Source organism: Saimiri boliviensis, chromosome 1, assembly GCF_048565385.1.
Source record: "Saimiri boliviensis isolate mSaiBol1 chromosome 1, mSaiBol1.pri, whole genome shotgun sequence".
In the NCBI taxonomy this organism is placed as follows: Eukaryota; Metazoa; Chordata; class Mammalia; order Primates; family Cebidae; genus Saimiri; species Saimiri boliviensis.
In genome coordinates this window covers 205,398,470-205,417,531 of record NC_133449.1, presented here as the reverse complement: position 1 = coordinate 205,417,531, position 19,062 = coordinate 205,398,470, and the positions used below count along the sequence as shown (strand labels likewise).

At 33.2% G+C, this 19,062-nt stretch overlaps 1 long non-coding RNA gene across 3 annotated transcripts in view; it reads right to left on the bottom strand.

Moving 5' to 3' along the window:
* LOC141583440 (uncharacterized) overlaps nt 1-10,872 on the bottom strand; it is a 142,768-nt gene extending 131,896 nt beyond the window's left edge. For all 3 annotated transcript variants that reach the window (XR_012516057.1, XR_012516058.1, XR_012516056.1), the window contains exons 1-2: nt 10,679-10,872; nt 96-199 (exon numbers count right to left, since the gene is read on the bottom strand). This is a non-coding gene — a long non-coding RNA (uncharacterized LOC141583440). The remainder of the gene's footprint in view (nt 1-95; nt 200-10,678) is intronic.
* Nucleotides 10,873-19,062: the final 8,190 nt, after the last annotated feature.

The following is a 19,062-nucleotide window of genomic DNA, read 5'->3' as shown; positions in this document are numbered from 1 at the left end:
GTCATAAAGAAGCAGACTTGAGAAAAATGAAGGGAGCCTGTGAAAGTTACTGTACTATTTGTTCACTACAAAGAGGTTGGGGAATGATCACTGACCTCTAAGTAACAGAGAATGGAACTCATCTTTCACTTCTGAATGAGCTCCTCGCTGTAATTGATGGCATCTCCTGAAATGGCTGTGATCATTAGGGCTCCAGTGACTGAATTAAAAGAAAATGAAGGATGCAGATGGCTGTAATAAAGCAGGAAAATGCATTTCTTCCTGGTGACAGATACAACTGATCATTTTACAAGGAAGTGCTTTACTAAAAGTGTTTCAGCTATGTAGTTCTCAGGGAAAATGAAGAGTAATGTAAAAATTGGACAAGATGAAACTTGCTGTTTCATTCCAGATATTGACTGCACAAGTCACTTTCAATAAATCAGCTGCTTATTGTACCTAAGACAGCAGTTTGTTAATATTGTGAAGGCACTACAAAATGTTCTCTTTGGTTAGGCAATCTTTGAGCATCACATGACAAAACTAAAAGTTGTTATTTAAATTTTTCTTTACTACATCTTTTTTCCAATTATCAATGCTTGAACTACTGGTCATATTTATTTGGAAATAGCTTTGATTATCTAAAAGATCCAAGGGTCAGCAATCTTTTCCTACAAATGTCCAAATAATACATATTTTAGAGCTTTGTGGGCAATATCATCACTGAAACATCTGCTCAACTCTGTACTTATAGGGGAAAAGCATATGCAGGCAATGGAAAAAGAATGGGTATGACTGTGTTCCAATAAAACTTTACATAAAAAACGTACAACTAGATTTGGCCTTTATATTATAATCTGTGAATCTGTAATCTAAAAAATCAATTCAGCTTACCGGATGATGCTGTGAATAACAATTAGAAATCTTAACAGCTCTACAATGAAATAAAATGCCAAAGCTAAATATTTTAGTCTTCTACTAGAAATGGGGATATGAGCATTTATATTATTTAAATAAATAGATGATGTGTTTTAAAAGAACCACAGGTCAATGTCAATCTGTGTTTTTCAGACATGAGAAAAAAACACTTTTATAATAAGTTGAGTCTTAATATAGTTTTGTTGGTTTGTTTGTTTTTGTAACTTGAAGAGATTCTGTGTGTTATACTCTGAAAAGATTACACTGAGAGTCAGAATTGTTCATTCTATTCTTTCCTAGATATTGACGTACCACTAATAAACATAGTTTTGTTTGTTTGTTTGTTAACATGAAGAGATTCCATGTGTGATACTTTGAAAATATTACTCTGAGAGTCAGAATTGTGGATTCTATTCTTTCCTAGACATTGAGTTACCACCTTCACACTTCCCCTTTCAATACCTAAATTAAGAGAGGCGCGTCTCTCTTTTGTCAAGTTCAAAGACGGTCCTGAACTGTGTCATTTTTGGGATTCAATTCCTTAGAAGTCCTTTAGTTCTTCCCTAAGGCTGGAGAGATAGCAGCTGTCTTTGGCTTTGATTATGTAGTTCCTTATCTCTCAGGAATGTCTTTATTTAATTCAAAAAAAGGCTGAGTTCTCCCCTGGTAGCCACCTTGCCCATCACTACCTCAACAGTAAGTGAGAAAAGATGGTGAGATGTTTTCAGTCTAGAAACCTTTGTTGGGTCAAAAGTTTAAAACATTTTCTGGAGAAGCTTGCTGGAAACCTATACTTTTAAGTATTTATGAAATACCTAGTTTGTCAAAAAAGTAATCATAAATACTGCTTTGGAAAAAGTATAGGATAAAAGCCTGTTTTTCATCTAATTTTAATGTTAGAAGCTTCCATCAAGCATGAGTGGTTACGTTCCAGGAAAGGTATTTAACAACCCACATGGGTTCAAGGTGTACAGACCGTAATTTAATCTTTTGAAACATTATTGACTATGACCTTAAAAATACTCTTTGTGTACCATAGGCATCAACTTTTGAATAAATCATTTTGTAAAAAAGTTTTAGGGCAAAAAAATTATTTTAGATTATGGGCTAGCTAGACTATCAGGGACTCTTTTAGCACATCTTCTCTCTAACAATCCAAAATATGCAATGTGTAAATTCCAGTCATCTAACTTCTGGCTTTGTAGAACATAGAATACTACTGTTAAAATCCTAAGAACTGGGCTGAGGCCAGCAGATCATGAGGTCAGGAGTTCAAGACCAGACTGGCCAATATGGTGAAAACCCGTCTCTACTAAAAATTACAAAAATTAGCTTGGCATGGTGGCTTGTGCCTATAATCCCAGCTACCTGGGAGGCTGAGGTAGGAAAATTGCTTGAACCGGGGCCAGGGAGGTGGAGGTAGCAGTGAGGTGAGATCAAGCCATTGCACTCCAGCCTGGGCTACAGAGACTCCATCTCAGAAAAAAAAAAAAAAAAAAATTCTAAGAACTGGTACTCAAACATTACATCAACAAAATAACATTTTTCTCATTATAAATCTTTATGTGTTAGTTACAGAAAACATGCAAAGTAAGAACATCATACATTTTAGAGACTATTATTACTGATACATAGTATAATACATTTAATTGTATGAGATCATAGAACCAAGTCCCTTTGGAACCAAAAAAAATGTTCATTGAGGATGTATTCTATCTACATTATAATAATTTCTTTGGACTATATCTAGTTACATGAAATTAAATGATGTAATGACTGTGGAAATAAGTAGGATAACTTATAAGTTCAAGGGGTAGTTAATAGAAACAAGAAAATAAAATCTGGCTATAATCACGTATATATATATGTGTGCATGTATATACGTATGTATACATATATACAAAGACAGAGAGTCCTTAAAAGAGTGATTAAAAAAAATAATGATTTAGCTACTAATGGGCCAAGAATGACTTTCATGAAAGAATTCTAGAGCAGCATTCAGTAAAACTACTTAACTAAGTTTGGGCTACTGTCTGTTATTATATAGCTAATGTACTACAATTTTTTTTAACTTCTTTGTTTTAGAAGAGGCAAAAAAATGTTCAGGCGTAATATGATTATGTAAAATTTAAATTTTATTGTTTAGAAATGAAATTTGAATTCTAAGATCAAGGTGTTCCCACAACTTCAATTCTTTACCATAAGTTTGTGTCACTCTTGCTTCTTAGAATATTGAGGGTATTCTTTCATATCGATCCTTTCTACGGAAATTTAAAATTATGTTACAAGTCATACACAAACTTGTTTTTCAAAATTCTGTGCTTGAAAAACCATAATACATATTGAATACTTTTCTTTAAAATAAATTTCAAGTTTGAGCTATCTATTAATATAATTTAAAAAACCAGAAGCCAAAATATTTGAATCATTATGGAACAATTGTGTTAGAAAAATTGAATAAATTTATTTACTTATACATAATAGAGGTCTCGACCCCTGGGTAATCCCAAGTGTTGCAGTTTCCTGGGGTCATCCAGATATATGTAAAAACTAAAACAAAAATTGGATTGAGAACCTGTGGTAAGAAAATTTGAAGATGCACTAAAAATTTTCCAACCCTGGTGTACATGCCATGTATAATTCCTTTTCCTTTAAAGTGGACAAGACCAGTGACTATAAAGAGATTTCACTCTGATGATTAGATTATGTTATATGGCACAGTTGGTTTTAAGAAAAGAAGATTATCTGAGTGAGCTGACCTAATCACATGAGGCTTTCAAAACTGGGCTTACACATCAGACTGAGAGAAAATCAGTGACTCAGAGCAATAAGAGGCAGGAGTTAGGAGTTGAAAATGGTCTACACTCAATAGCCACGCAAGAAAATAGGTCATTAGTCCTATAACCACAAGGAACTGAATTCTGCCGTGACCTGAATGAGCTTTGAAGATAATGAAGTCTCAGATGAGACAGCAGCTCTGGCTGACACCTTGATTTCAAACTTGTGAAATCATAATCAGAGCAACCATGCTATCCAAGATTGCTGACACAGAAATTGTGAAATACTAATACATTTGTGTTGTTCCTGAGTTTCTAAATTTGTAGTAAGTTATGACAAAGCAATGGACAACTGACACAAACCCAATTTGTTTCCAAAGATAAAGAAAAACCTTCCTCCTCCTTCTTGAGAAACTTGGGGAGCTTCTCCTTAATCATCTCTAGTTCTGTTGTCCTTCTTCAACTGAGTATCAATTTCCCTGTATGTTTACTGTCTCCTACCTTTGGAGTCCCTTTCTTACTCTTAGATACTATGATTATGGCACTTTTGTTTTTAGAATCATTTGAAGTAATTGGAGTAGCACAAAAAAGCTGGCACCACGAGAAGTGGAGTAGATATCTCTCCAAAGAGTATCCTTTGACCCTGTGATCAAGAGGGAATGTGGCCTGTTTTTATTTGGATTCCTGTCCTCCCATGTTTCTAGATTTCCTTCCTTATCAATTTTCCCTTTGTTTTCAAATTCCTGATGAATAACAGTTCGTCCAGTCTCAGTTCTTTCAAGTTTTCTCCCAGAGGCCTCTTTTTCATAATCAAATATGCATGTATCTCTTAATCTCAAAAGAAGGATGTTCTTCCTTGAAAGAAACCATTTTAGTGACTCGTGGTCTTACCATTTTGGGGGATGAAGGTAGAGGTGATATATTGCAAGATTGCAATATGCAAATGTTATCTTTAATGCAAGGTAGTTAAATACATAACAGGTTAGTGATGATGATAGAATAAATTAAAAATGACATGACCTTTGCTGAGAAGCTTTAAAATTGCTACACCCTCTCTAGTGATTGTTTTATTGTTTTATTCAAAACGTAAACATATCAAAACTGAAATTTGGCTTATGTTTCTACTAATTTGGTGTAAATACTAAGTGGTTACATATATTTTCTAAGGTATTTGTTGTAGTGAATAATGTTCCAGATGTTAGGCTACAACATTTTGGGAGATAACTTCACAGAAGCTTGCGATGTTTTAATTTCATCTCAATAGAGCTTTTCTTTGTTTTTCACCTCTAATTACTCTTTTTTCATCTTTTTTATACTTTATATTTTATAATTCAGCAACAATAATAGCATTTGCTTCATCCACTTTCTGGATGTTCCATCCAAATCAACCAATTTATAATTTGTTCTATAATAAGTATGGCTCTCCATTACTCTTTTCAAGGCTGAATAATGTGGTTCTTCTAATTTGCTACAAAATTGCTCATTGAATCACACCAAAAGGCTATTTTCTTAACCAAATACCTTTAGCACTGGTCATTTGAATCCCTTCAACAAATCAGAAATTTTAGTATAGAGATAACATTGGTTTTTGATGCAACAAATGGAAAAGCATTGATTTCCCTCTTCTGTTCTCTGTAGAGAAGCATAGCTTTTGTGTGTCTAAGTATGTTCCTTGTAGGTCAAGTACTTTTTAGAGCAAAAAGACAATGCAGAGATGATATGACTCAATGTCTTTACAATATAGTTATAGTTACAGCAGGTCTTCAAATACCTTTTTTTCATTGTCATTTGATTATATATTGATGAGAAAAAGTCAATTATTGCCTGAGGCTACTGTCTGTATGAAGTTTACATGTTTTTCTTATGTCTGCATAAGTTTATTTTGGTTACCCTGGTTTCCTCAAACGTCCCAAAGACTCATCCATTACGTTGTGTATAAGCTGTGCACATGTCTGACTGGTCCCAGTCAAAACAAGTGTGAAATCTCTCACTGATTCCAAAAATATTGAGTAAATAATTTTCTTACTTGTTTTTATTAATCTTTCTTAAATGTATGTATAGCTCACAATTACTTCAATGTTTTACTTTAAAGTGTTTTAGGTCTTTATTTAGAACCCTGGTGATGCTTCTGTGACCAGAATTGTACTGTAGTAGGAATTTAACTCTTGTTTATATCACTTAGCCTACAGTGAAATGATTTCCCTGTATTTTATTTTGCTTGAGGTTGATGTTTCTAAGAACCTCTCAATGATTTTAAGTGATGACTGACAGCAGTAAGATTTTAGCTAACTTTAACTTACTTGCCATATAATGTATTTTGCATTATTATTCTGCTACGTGGTTAGCAGCAGAAGCAGTATGAAGCTTCAGCTCTAGTTATTTTTTATATACTACTATTAATAAGTTTTAAAAACTGTTTTTGGTTCTGTCTTCCTAGGCTTATTGATTATTGTTAGATTGCTTTATAATGTTATTTTATGCATCTTTTTGACAAGTATATATCTGCATAATAACTGCTAAGTTTAGTGTTTGACCAGTTGATTGACTTAAGGATAGTCTATGTGTACGCTCTTAGGAATAATAAAGTAAGGTGGTTATCACTGACATCTCTATTTTTTTTTCCTCATTCTCCTCAGACTCATTTAATTACTTTCCCTTTTTTAACTGAAGTATCTTGCCTATTTTATATTTATCTTGAATTTAAAATTTTTACTTACTAAAATAAATTACAATATAATATTTAACCAACTCCATTGCCTAGTACTGTTACAATGTATGCGGTTAATTCAAGATAAACTTTTTTGATGCGTGGACAAATGAGTCATCTTTCTGAAAGACTGTGTATACTTGATTGAGCTCCTGTATTCTAGTTATGTATGCTCTTCGGGTTCATGCCCTCACTTTCACATCACATGGAAAGCATGCCATAAATTTCCCAGGAGTGGAAACCAGTCATTTTTATGGCTACCATTAGTGCTGTATTTTTTCTCTTAGTTCTCCATTATAGTCATTTGATCAAATTAATGTTGAGTAGATGATGTGCAACTCATCAGTTTATACACTCTCCTACATGGAGGTTTCACTAGAGTGTGCAAGTTAACATTCATGAATACATGATGCACATAAAACATTATTTTTCTAAAAATTTAGTATGTTTGTTACACAATGATTTATTTGCATAGAAAATTATATTCACATAATTTTCCCTATGTATTTAGTAAATATATGTTTAAAAGAAGTTTTTATTTGCTGAATATATTCTCATAATAACTCCAAATAATCTTTTTAAGATGCAGCATAATTCAAAGGACTGAATTAGTAAACCATCCTGTTTTAATTACATAGACAGGCAAGTTTGACTGTCCGCAAATGTTTATGTAAGCTGTTAGAGACTACTTCATGCTATAGTTGAGCTTGTATATTTTCTGACTGTTAAATGATACATTTTGCTTTGTGTCACCATGTTGATGTAACATCTGCATTTAAAAGCAAAGTGAGCATAAAATAGTGGAATATTCTTCTCTGTCCTATTTTTAAAAGAAATCATTCAGATTTTTAACTTGTATCTTTTGGTACACACAGTGCTATTTTTTTTCATTACTTCAGCATGAGATTTTTTTAAAGTCTATTAAACTTTCATACGGACAATGCCATGACTACTTTTCTAAGAATAATGGCTTAGCTGAATATTCTTGTTAAATGTTTTGTCAGTCCCTCAATTTATCTAAAGTGTCTATCATATACCATTTAGAAAGATGCACTATTAGTAGTCAGCAATGACAGATAGGATAAATGATAGGAATAAGAGTGATAGAGATATTATTTTGAAATCTTCCATTCTTTATTGTTTTTATTTTAACATATACTAGATGTATTAGTATCTTAACAGCTTCCACTCCAGTGAAAGATGTCAAGACAGTATTCCTTTTGCAATACAAAAATTCCCTCATTTTCCCAAGCACCATGTAAATAAAGAGAAGAGTATGAACAGATCTCTGAAGACAGGAGAAAATGAAAAATCGTTTGTCAAAATAGCAATTTAAAGAAGGTAGGAAGAACAGATTTTCAGAAAATGAATAAATATCAAAGGAATAAAAATGGTCTTTGGAGTTCCTCAATGTTTTATTAAAAATAGAGATATGAATAAAGTCATAATGACTATATTTTCTCATGCTCACACTTGTCAGTCTAAATTTATTTTAAATGGTGGTGGGAGCAGCATTGTTGGTACATAAGCTGTTGATGAGAAATCAGAAATTAGCCTTTAAGTTTACTGATGTTGAGAGAGCTTGTGGTTTTTATTGGAACACCTCTGCAAATTACACTAAAAAATGTTATTTTCCTTATGATCTCAATTAAACATTTAAAATGAGGAGGGCCTCCTGGGACATTGGAAAGGAAATACGAAACTTTGCATTTTGGCAAGATGATTACTTATCTGTACTCAATAAAAACAATTTCAGTCTTGTTAAAGTGTTGCTGCTTCCATGTTTATTTTTGAAAGAATTATTATTCTTTTAAGAGTTTATTTTAAAAAGTCAATATTCAAATATACTTTGTGAAGGAGGATGAATCTATTAAACAAGTCCTAACTCACTTTTCAGAAATGTATAGTTTTACTGCCCTAACATAATCTAGCAAATAAGATTCAGTGACATTTTTTAATGAAGTATGTATGTGTAATTTACCTAAAGTGACAGGTACATATGTTAAAAGTAAAGTTCCATGAGTATTCGCAATTGCATACACTAATATAATCTAAACATTTGTCTAAGTATAGAACATTTTCATCAGCAAGATCCTGTAGGTCACTTCCCAGTCCATTTATACTCATCTCCAGGTAACCACAGTTCTGGTTTTATTTATATCCATAATCTTGCTTGTTCTAGAACATCATACTAACTGAAAAATATAATATGTCTTCTTCTTTGTCTGGCTTCTTCCAATTAGCATAATGTTTTTGAGACTCACTCATTTTGCATGTATTAGTAATTTATTCCTTTTTAGTGCTGAGAATTATTTCATTGAATTTTTACCTATTTGGTATAGATGAACATTTGGGTTGTTCTTAGTTTCAAAATGAGTAAAACTGTTACAAACATTATTGTTCAAGTTATATATATATATATATATATATATATATATATAGTTATATGTAGTTATATATATATAGTTATATGTAGATATATATATATATATATATATATATATATATATATATATACACACACATATATATATTCCTTCCTCTTGAATTAATTCCTAGAATTGATTGGAGTTGTGTGGATTCCAGGTTAGATATATATTTAGCTTGTCAGAAAAATTCAAACTTATTTCCAAAATAGTTGTACTTTTTTACAGCCACACTGGCAATGTATGAAAGTTCAAGTTGTTTCTTATTAAATCCAGCAGTTTGTATTCTCAGTTTTTAAAATGTTAACTATTTTGGAAAGAATGCAGTTTTACTTAATATACATTATTTTGTGATTTAATAATACTGACTAGTTCTTTGGGTTTATTGGCCATTCCCAAATCTTCATTTGTAAAGTACATTTTCAAGTTTGGTTTTTTACTTAATTGGGTTGTTCAGGTTGTTTGCTTGTATTTTTAAAATTGGATTGTTTGCAATTTTATTATTGATACATAAGGACACACACACACACATACATGCACACACACACACACACACACTTCTGTTCATCTAAAGACACAATGAAAATAGATGCTGTATGTATCAAAAGATATAACTCTTGCCATGATGTTGACTGTGGTTCTTGCCTATTGGTTTGTGGACAAAGAAGCACTAAATGTCTATGTGATAATTGGCCCATGTGATTCAATATGACCCTTCCTGTATTACTAAGAGGAATTATGCCCCCTTTAAAAAACAGAATTTTTATCCCTGATGACTCCAGAATTGTAGATGGAGGAAGTATGAATTCTCAAAATGCACCACTGGAAGTAATGATAAGCAGCAATATTCTTTGGTTCTTGAACCTATGTAATCTTCTGATAGGGGGCACCATTTCATATAAAAATTTTTAATTCAGTATTACACTATGTCTTGATAGTGCCCAATCTGGTGAGGTAATGCCATTGAACTGGTGCTTCAGTTCTGCATTTAACTGACAATTCCAATGTTCTAATAAAGCCCTTATTTATTCAACAAATGGGTTCTTTTGGGTTTTATTGATTAAATAAGGACTCTATTAGAACATTGGTTTTTCCCCACACCCACTCTCAAACATCCTTTACTGTAAAATGTGTCCTCTTCTCTGTTACAAGGTCCTAAAATATCCCTTTGTGAGCCCTCAGACGCTAGTGCTGATTGAGGTCTTAACAGGCATGAAATACAAACCTACCCCTTAATTACATATCTATTCCTGTGGAAACAAAGCGTTAGACCTTTCCAGCTGAGAGGAGTCCAATGTAGTCAGTTTAAGAAGTTTTCACTTGGTCTCCTTGAGGAATAGAACCAATTAACGTCATTTGTTTTTTGGTGCCACAAAATTTGTTACTCGGAAGTGACACCAACTGGATCAGGATTGCTAAAAGGGAGTCCATGCTATAGAACCCATGCATAGCCTCCCTCTCTGCTGCTCCCCTTCATTATGTGACCATTGTTCCACACTGGGGTTGCCAATGACAGTCTGACTAACATCAACTGGGTAAGTACACTTACTTGTGTGTGTGTGTGTGACTCTACCTTAGTGGACACTTTTTGGTAGAAATTTACATGTAATACAAACATCTTCACACTTCATACACATGCTCATACTGTAACCCTCCTTGTCCCAGGTTTTCCAGATGCTTCTTTTCTAGTCCTCTCAACAACTGACCAGGCCATTTGCTTCTGTAAATTAGTCCACGTATATTTTAAGTTGGGACTATATTTCTTTTCACACAAAGTGAACAACCAAGTTCACTGCCAGAAGCTCTGCTCTCTGGGGCAATGTTCCCTCTCCACTGCTTTTCTAAATTGCTTCTGCTCTACAATGACATACCATAAAATAGGATGTTTCTCTTCTTTCAGCTAGTTGTACAGAAGTTTCCAAGGGACATATGTGTGACAGAGAAAGGGTCACTGATACAACTTTGGTGGAAGACATGAATATTTGAAATATCTACTCAGGTAGCTTCCTTTGGTCTTCTTATGTCACTTGTACTCAGTCCCAGATTTATCCCCTCCAGCATAAAAGGCATTATTTTACATCCCCTGAGCACTAAGTCTTTGAAGTTCTGAAAGTGTTGAGGTCATAATGAGCAATTCTGGATACACGGGCAACTAGTGTCTAATGCTAAGGCATTGAATCTTTATGAGAGAGCCTAATAGAAATTCAGGAATTGGTTTTCAAATGGCATATAATTCTTCTCTGTAAATGTCATGGCCTTTCTTAATAAACCAAGAGAAGTGTGTTGAGATTTTTCTAGTGTCACTTTCCCCAGATGCTACACAAGATTACTGTTTACAATTGATAGTTCCAACACCATAGGGAGTATCAGATCACGCAGTCCAAGTGGCTGGTGTGCCTGCATCATAACCTAGTCATTTCTGATTGAGTTGGAAAACATTCACCGGATCATTAGAAGTATACCTCATGACTAAGTCTACACTACTCTTTTCTAAGAAAAGTCCTAAATCTGGTACAGTATCCAACCCATTATCAGAACTACATTTTGGGTGAGTTTGAGGCACTATCTCATCATCACTGGCTTGTTCCAAATCTTGATAGGAGAGTGTTCATTGTTTCACCATTACTAATATATTTTATATACCCTTTATATATGCCCTTTATAAACTTTATATTGATAAAGTTTTCTGCAATTATAGTTTATTGATTTTTTAATTAATTTGTGTTGGATATTGTAAATAATTTTATTTTTCTCTGCATCTTTTGAGATAACCCCATGCTTTTTGTTGCTTTATCCTATTAATATAGAACATTAAATAGAATTTGAATGTTAAACAAAATTTTCATCCCTGGAATAGATCTCTCTTGGACCTAGTTTATTGTATTTTAATATATTATTGGATTAAATCTTCTTTTCTTTTGTTGAGGAACATTATTTCTATGTTTTGGTTAAGGAATATTATTTCTATTTTGATGAGGAATATTGGTCTGATTTGGTTACAATTTCTGGGTTCTACTGATCTACAAAGTGAACTAGAGATTTTTCTTCTCTATTTCTTGAACAATTTATGTAAATTTCGTACAACATGTGACTTAAAGTGGTTACTAGTATTAACCAACAAAGTCATTTAAAATATGTGCTTTTTTTTGTTTCGTTTTTGAGACATGGCTTGCTCTGTCTTCCATGCTAGAGTGCAATGGTACAATCATAAATCATAGCTCACTCACTGTAAGGTTGAATTTCTGGGCTCAAGTGATCCTCCTTCTTCAGCCTCCCCAGTAGCTGAGACTATAGGCCAGCACCACAATGCCCAGCTAATATTTAAAATGTTTTAGTAGAGATGAGGTCTCACTATGCATCTCAGGCTGGTCTTAAGTTCCTGGGATCAAGTGATCCTCCCACCTTAGCATCCCAAAATGCTGGGATTATTATTGGTATGAGCCACTGCACCTTAATGTGGAATTTGATCAATATTCAATTTGCCGTTTTATCTATTACAGAAGTAGATTGTATGTCCTATATATGTTAAAACTCCCTAATTATGTTTTTTCCTATGCTTTCTTCAAGAAATTTTACACTTTTAGTTTCATAGTGGTGTACATGACCCATTTCATTTTTGTATACAGTGTGAAGTATGTGTTAAGTCTGAAGTCTCCCTCCCTCTGTCCCGCTTCTCCTTCTCTTCCCTCCCTTCTTCCCTCCCTTCCTCCCTCCCTCACTCTTTTCCTTCCTTCCTTCATTCTTTTTTTGTATGGGCATCCAGTTTTACTGCACCATTTGTTTGTATGATGTGTTTTACCCATGAACTGTTTCTGACATGTTTGTTAAAAATCAATTGATGACATGTATTTGTGTATCTGTTTACTTTTCGACTATCTCTTCTGTTGTTTTTATTGACATTGTATCATACTGTTATGATTTTATAACTTTATATGAGTCTTTTACATTAGGTGATATGAGATTTCCAACTTTGTTTTTCTTCCTAAAATGTAAGCTATTACATAGCCTTTGACTTTTTTATAGAGATTTTAGCATGAACTGATCGATCTCCATATATGTCTTCTAAAATTTTGGTTGATTCCATTAAATCTATAGATAAGTTTAGGTAGAATTGGCATCTTAATAATATGAATTACTGCAAACACTTAATTCCTGGTAGCTTTTTGGTAGATGTATTGAATTTTCTATATATATGATTGATTTTTCTGCAAATAAATGCAATTTTACCATTCACTTTTCACAGAACCTTTTATTTTCCTGTTGCAGTACAATGTTGAATAGAAGGATGAGAGCCTGTGAAACAGGCCTTCAGACTGCCGAAAGAGAGAATAATGTCCAGCTGTCATGCAAGTAGATCTAACCGTTCTAGTTTCATCCACCATCTTATTGCAACCAAATGAATTACTCCGAGACAGAACTGTTCCATTGAGATCCTCCTGAATTCTTGATTCAGGAAAATGATGGAAGATAATAAAATATTTCTGTTGTTTTAGATTTCTGAGTTTTGAGTTGGTTTACTATTGATATTTAAGCAGAACAAAAATGCTATATCTGGAAGTGGAATGCTGCTTTAACAAATGTTTCAAATTTTTGAAATAGGTTTTGGAGGCAAGAGGCAGAAAAAAACAGGAGTGGTTTGAGAAGACTTAAAGTGAAATGATAAAAGGCCTCAAAGAGAATGGTAGTGAATGCCTAATGAGCCTATTGAAGATTCTCAGTGTGGGCTTCAAGCAGTGTAAGAACAATTTTGGAGTTGGTGAAAACATGTAGTGGCAACTATGTTGCTGGCAGGAAGTATAGAAATTAGGATATGCAATGAAAACTTGACGATTTGGCTAAGGATGCTTCCAGAAATAATATTAAATGTATCATATAGTGCATTCTAACTCCATGTGAAAAATGCAGGAGAAGACAGACAAGCTAAAGAATAAACTTTTAAATAAAAAAAAGAAGCTATTAGGTTTCTGCATTTTAAAATAAAACTGTTTCTCAATCCCTATGTATATATCTGGATAAATGATCAAAACAAAAATTACAAAGCATTTTACATTAATAAATAGCTCTGGGGAAAATGTTTAAATCGTTTGTGTCTGTGCAATCCTGTATTTAGTCCTCATACAGATTCAAAATAGTGTCCTATAAACTCTTTTCAAATACACAAAAGTTCTTCTAAAGATCCAAGAACTGCCATATAGACTCTGTGTTAAACAACAGGGCTTTCAAGAATCTAAGTGTGAGCTGTCCCACAGCAGACTCCCAGGGGACTGAAAATAGAAAATAGCATATTTTAAAATATTTCTATGTCTTTTTTCAATATAGTGAATTATAAATCAACACACAAGAAACCTACAAAATATTTAAGAAGGTTGTATTAATTTAGATTGAAAGTGAAGAAATTTTAAAATGAAGAGAGGTGTTTATGTCCTCAAAATGCTACAGAAAGAAAGCAAAGTGAGAAAACGACATGGGTGCAAACACTGCCTGCTCTCTATGGAAGATAACACCTCAAAGAGAAAACTAGTATCAGTGCAGAACCAAGACCCATGGAGAACACCCAAAAGTAGAAACCAGCACACATTTTCAGCTGGATTTTAGAATTGCTATGGATAAGTAAGTGCAGTGTGCCTTTCATTTTCTCCTTTTGTATAGAAGAATATATGTTAGTTTTATTATTCTTGTCTCATCATTGTAAATAGAAGGGGATGTTAGAAAGGTTGTAACTTGACTTTTTTAAAAATTCACAGATCTTCAGATTCAGAGGCGTAATAATCAAGAAGTTATATCTAAGAGATTTTCACATGGTACTCATTGAAACTTAATATGATTTAGCTGTGGAGTCTCAAAATCTCAAATGGATGCTGTAATAAGATGTAGGAGTCTTATGAAGAGTATACTTATATTTTCATGTGAGATAATGTCATTGTATAAAGGCAGACAGGCAGATTATACGTTTTAACATGGCCACAACTATATCTCTTCTTACATAGTGACATTGACACTCTTCCCTTCAAGGTGGTGGGTTTATGTCTTCTGTCCTCTGTCATTGAGTCAAAAGCCTTGCTGCCTGGAGCAATTATGCTGGATTTCTAAATGCTTTGTAAGCAATCTGCCTTCACTAAGGTATCTATGTTATAAAAAAGTACAGACTAGTTCAGACAGAAAGGCCACATGGTGAGACTGTAAGTCTACGTGAAGAGAAAGGCCAGCCATTCACCAGTTGCTATCTGCAGTGTGTGATAATTTCTATCCACTTTGGTTGGTCAGAATTTGAATACCTCTTATACCTCTTATTCCAACATGTGACCCTATAGAAATTAGAAATTGCGTAGCACCAGCCCTGCCTCAAACCCGCACCACAGTGTTACTCTCCTCAGCCAATTGAAGTTTCGCTCTATCCATGCCAAAGGTGTTTAGCTTTACATTTAGCAAAAGAGTCAAAGCAATCATAATGAAGATTTACGAAACTCATTTTTTAGATTGTGGTAATAACATTTAGCAGAAATATACCATCTTAACAGATTATAAATGTACAATACAGTATTATCTATAAATACAATATGATACAGTAGATCTCTAACTTTTTAAATCTTGCATAACTGAAATTTTGTACTTCTTAATTAGAAAAACACTCCCAATTTCCTCTTCCTTCTAGGTGCTGGGAACCACAATTCTGTTATTTTCTTTCAGAAATTTGACTAGATTATTTTAGATACTTTATCTAAGCAGAATCACACAGTATTTTTCTTTCTGTGTCTGACATTTTACTTAGCATAGTATCTTCCAAGTCTATCAATGTTATTATATATTGCAGGATTTCTTAATTACTTCAGGCTAAATAATATTCCACTGTGTGATTGTACCACATTTTAAAAATTGTATTCATCTATCAATGGACATGTAGATTGTTTCCACTTTTTGGCTATTGTGAATAGTTCTGTGATGAACATGAGTGCTAGTGTCTCTAAAATCCTGATTTTAATTCTTCTGGATAAAAACCCGTAATGGAATTGTTGGATCACATGGAAGTTCTAGTTTTAATTTTTAATTTTTGAGGAACTACCATGTTATTGTTTTCATGATGATTGCACCATTTCATATTCCCAACAACAGTATACAAGGGTTCCAATTTCTCCACAACCTCACCAACATATATACACGTTAGCTATCCTAAAAGTTATGAGATAATATCTCACTGTGGTTTTTACTTATATTGCCCTGATGATTAGTGATGTTGACCATCTTTTCATGGACCATGTATATAATTTTTGGAGAAATGTCTCTTCAATTTCTCTTGCCTGTTTTAAAATCAGATTTACAATTTTATTTTTGCTAGTGATTTATAGCAGTACTTCATATATTTTAGAAATTAACCCCTTATCAGATATATGGCTTGCAAATATTTTGTTTCATTCCAGATATTGGCTTTTCACTTTACTGAATGTATCCTTTCCCTTATGTAAACATTTTGTCCTGTGATATAGTCCAACTTACCTGCTTTGCTTTTGTTGTCTGAGTTTTTAATATTGTGTATATCAAATCATTGAAAGACTGATGTCATGAAGATTTTTCTCTCTATTTTCTTCTAGAAGTTTTACAGCTTCAAATCTCATGTTTAAGTCTTTAATTCGTTTTTAGTTGATTTTTGGTAAAGTATAACATAATAGCCCAATTTCTTTCTCCTTTTTGCATATTGATATTCAATTTTCACAACACTATTGTTGAAGAGACTGTCCTTTCCACATTGTGTATTCTTGATACCTTGTCAAAGATAAGTTGACCATATAAGTGTAGGTTTATTTCTGAGTTCTCTATTTTGTTCCATTGTGCAATAAGTCTGTCGAAAGTATAGTACTTTGAAAGTGCTATGCTATTTTATTATTAACTACTGTAGCTTTGGAATACATATTGAAATCAGTGATATGCCTCCAGTTTGGTTTTTCTTTTTGAAAATTATTTGGGCTACTCAGGGTGTTTTGTCCTTCCTAATGAATTCTAGAATATTTTTCTATTTCTGTAAAAAAAAAAATGACATTGTGGTTTTGATAGACATTCCAGTGAATCTGTAGATTGCTTTGAGTTGTATGAACATCTTAACAGTATTAAGTCTTCCCATCCATGAACTTCGGTTATTTTATTTATTTGTGTCTTCTTTAATGTATTTCATTAATATTTTGTAGCTTACAGTGTATGAGTCTTTCATTTCCTTAGTTATGTTTATTCCTAAGTATTTAAATTTTTGGTGCTATAGAAATGAGATTGTTTTTCTGATTTCTTTCAAAATAGCTTGTTATTTTTGTATAGAAACAACCGATTTTGTATGCTGATTTTTCATCCTGCAAATTTACTGAATTCATTTATCAGATCTAACAATTTCTTTTTTTGTGGAGTCTCTAGGGTTTTCTATATATAAGATCATGCCATCTGCAAATAGGGACAATTTTACTTCTTCCTTTCTAACTGGGATGGCTTGTATTTGTTTTTTTGCCTAATTGTTCTGACTAGAACTTTTAGTATGAGTAACAAGAGTAGGGATCCTTTTCTTTCTCCTTACCATAGTGAAAAATTTGTAGTTTTTCCCTGTTGATTATCGTGTTAGTTGTGGACTTTTATATGTGGACTTTACTATATTGATTTAATTTCTTTTTATTCTCAGTTTGTTGAGAGCTTTTATCATAAAAGGATGTTTAATTTTATCAATGGTTTTCTGCATCTATTGAGATAATCATACAATTTTTATTCATAGTCTCCTACATTAATTAGTTTTCCCATGTAAAATCGTCCTTGCATTCCAGGGATAAGTCCCACTTGATTGTGTTCTATGATCCCTTTAATGTGCTAAGGGGAATGTTTAGAGTAATAAACTCCTACATTAATAAAAAATAAGAAATAGCTCACATGAACAGCCTAATTTTATACCTTTCGCTTGAATTTAGTGTGCTAGCATTTTTTTGTTTCTGTTTCTTAGACAGGGTCTTGCTCTGTCAACTACACTGGAGTGCACTGGTGTGACCACGGCTCACTCTCAGCCTCAACTTCCCAAGCTCAAGCAATCCTCCCACATCAGTAGCCCCAGTAGCTGGGACTACAGACATGCACAATCACAACTAGGTAATTTTTGTAGTTTTTGTAGAGATTGAGTTCCACCATGTTGCCCAGGATAGTCTTGAAGTCATGGGCTCAAGTGGTCCTCCTGCCTTGGCCTCCCAAACTTGTGGGATTATGGGTGTGAGCCACCACACCTGGCTCTAGTGTTTCCTTGAAAATATTTGCATCTATGTTCATTAGGGATACTGACCTGTAGTTTTCTTTTTTGCAGTGTCTTTGTTTAGTTTTAGTAGTAAGGTAATACTAGCTTCATAAAATAAGTTTGGATGTATTGCTTTCTCTCCAATTTTTTTTGTAGAGTTCAAAAATAGTTGACTTAATTATCTAAATGTTTGATGTAATACACTAGTGAAGTTATGTGAGCTGAAGTTTTCTTTGTTGGAAAGATTTGCATACTAATTCAATCTTCATACTAGTTTTGGTAATGTTCAGACTTCCTATTTGCTCATGATTTGATCTTGTTAAATTGTACATTTATAGAACTTTTTCAATTTCTTTAGATCATCCAGTTTTGAAGGTATAATTCTACATAGTAGTTTCTCATGATTCTTTTTATTTCTGTGATATTAGTTTCAATGTCTCCTTCTTTATTACTAATTTTGAGTTTTCTCAGTCTGCTTGCTAAAAATTTGTAAATTTTTTGCATCTTTTTTCAAAAAGACTTCAATTTTGTTGAATTTTTCTATTGTTGTCTATCCTCTGCTTTATTTATTTCTACTGTATTATTTGTTATCTCCTTCCCTCTACTAACTTTGGATTGTGTTTGTTATTATTTTTAGTGCCTCAAGGTATAAAGTTAGGCTGTTTATGTAAGCTATTTCTTTTTCAATGTAGGAGTTTATTACTGTAAACTTTCACTTTAGTACTGTTTTTGCTGCATTTCATAAGTTTTGGTATGTTGTGTTTTCACTCTGGATATTTTCTAATTCTTCTTTTGATTTCCTCTCTCTTGTTGTTCGAAAGTGTGTGTTTATACGGCACTCTCATGCCTCTATTCCTCCTGTCCTGTCTTTTTCCTCTCAAATTCCAGCCACCTGGATCTTTCTGAACACAGACAGGCTACTATTGTCTGTTTCTGTGCTGACTTGTTGTATGGCAGTTTGGAAAGTCCCTCTGTGAAGATAGCTGGGTTGATATAGGACTAAGTCAT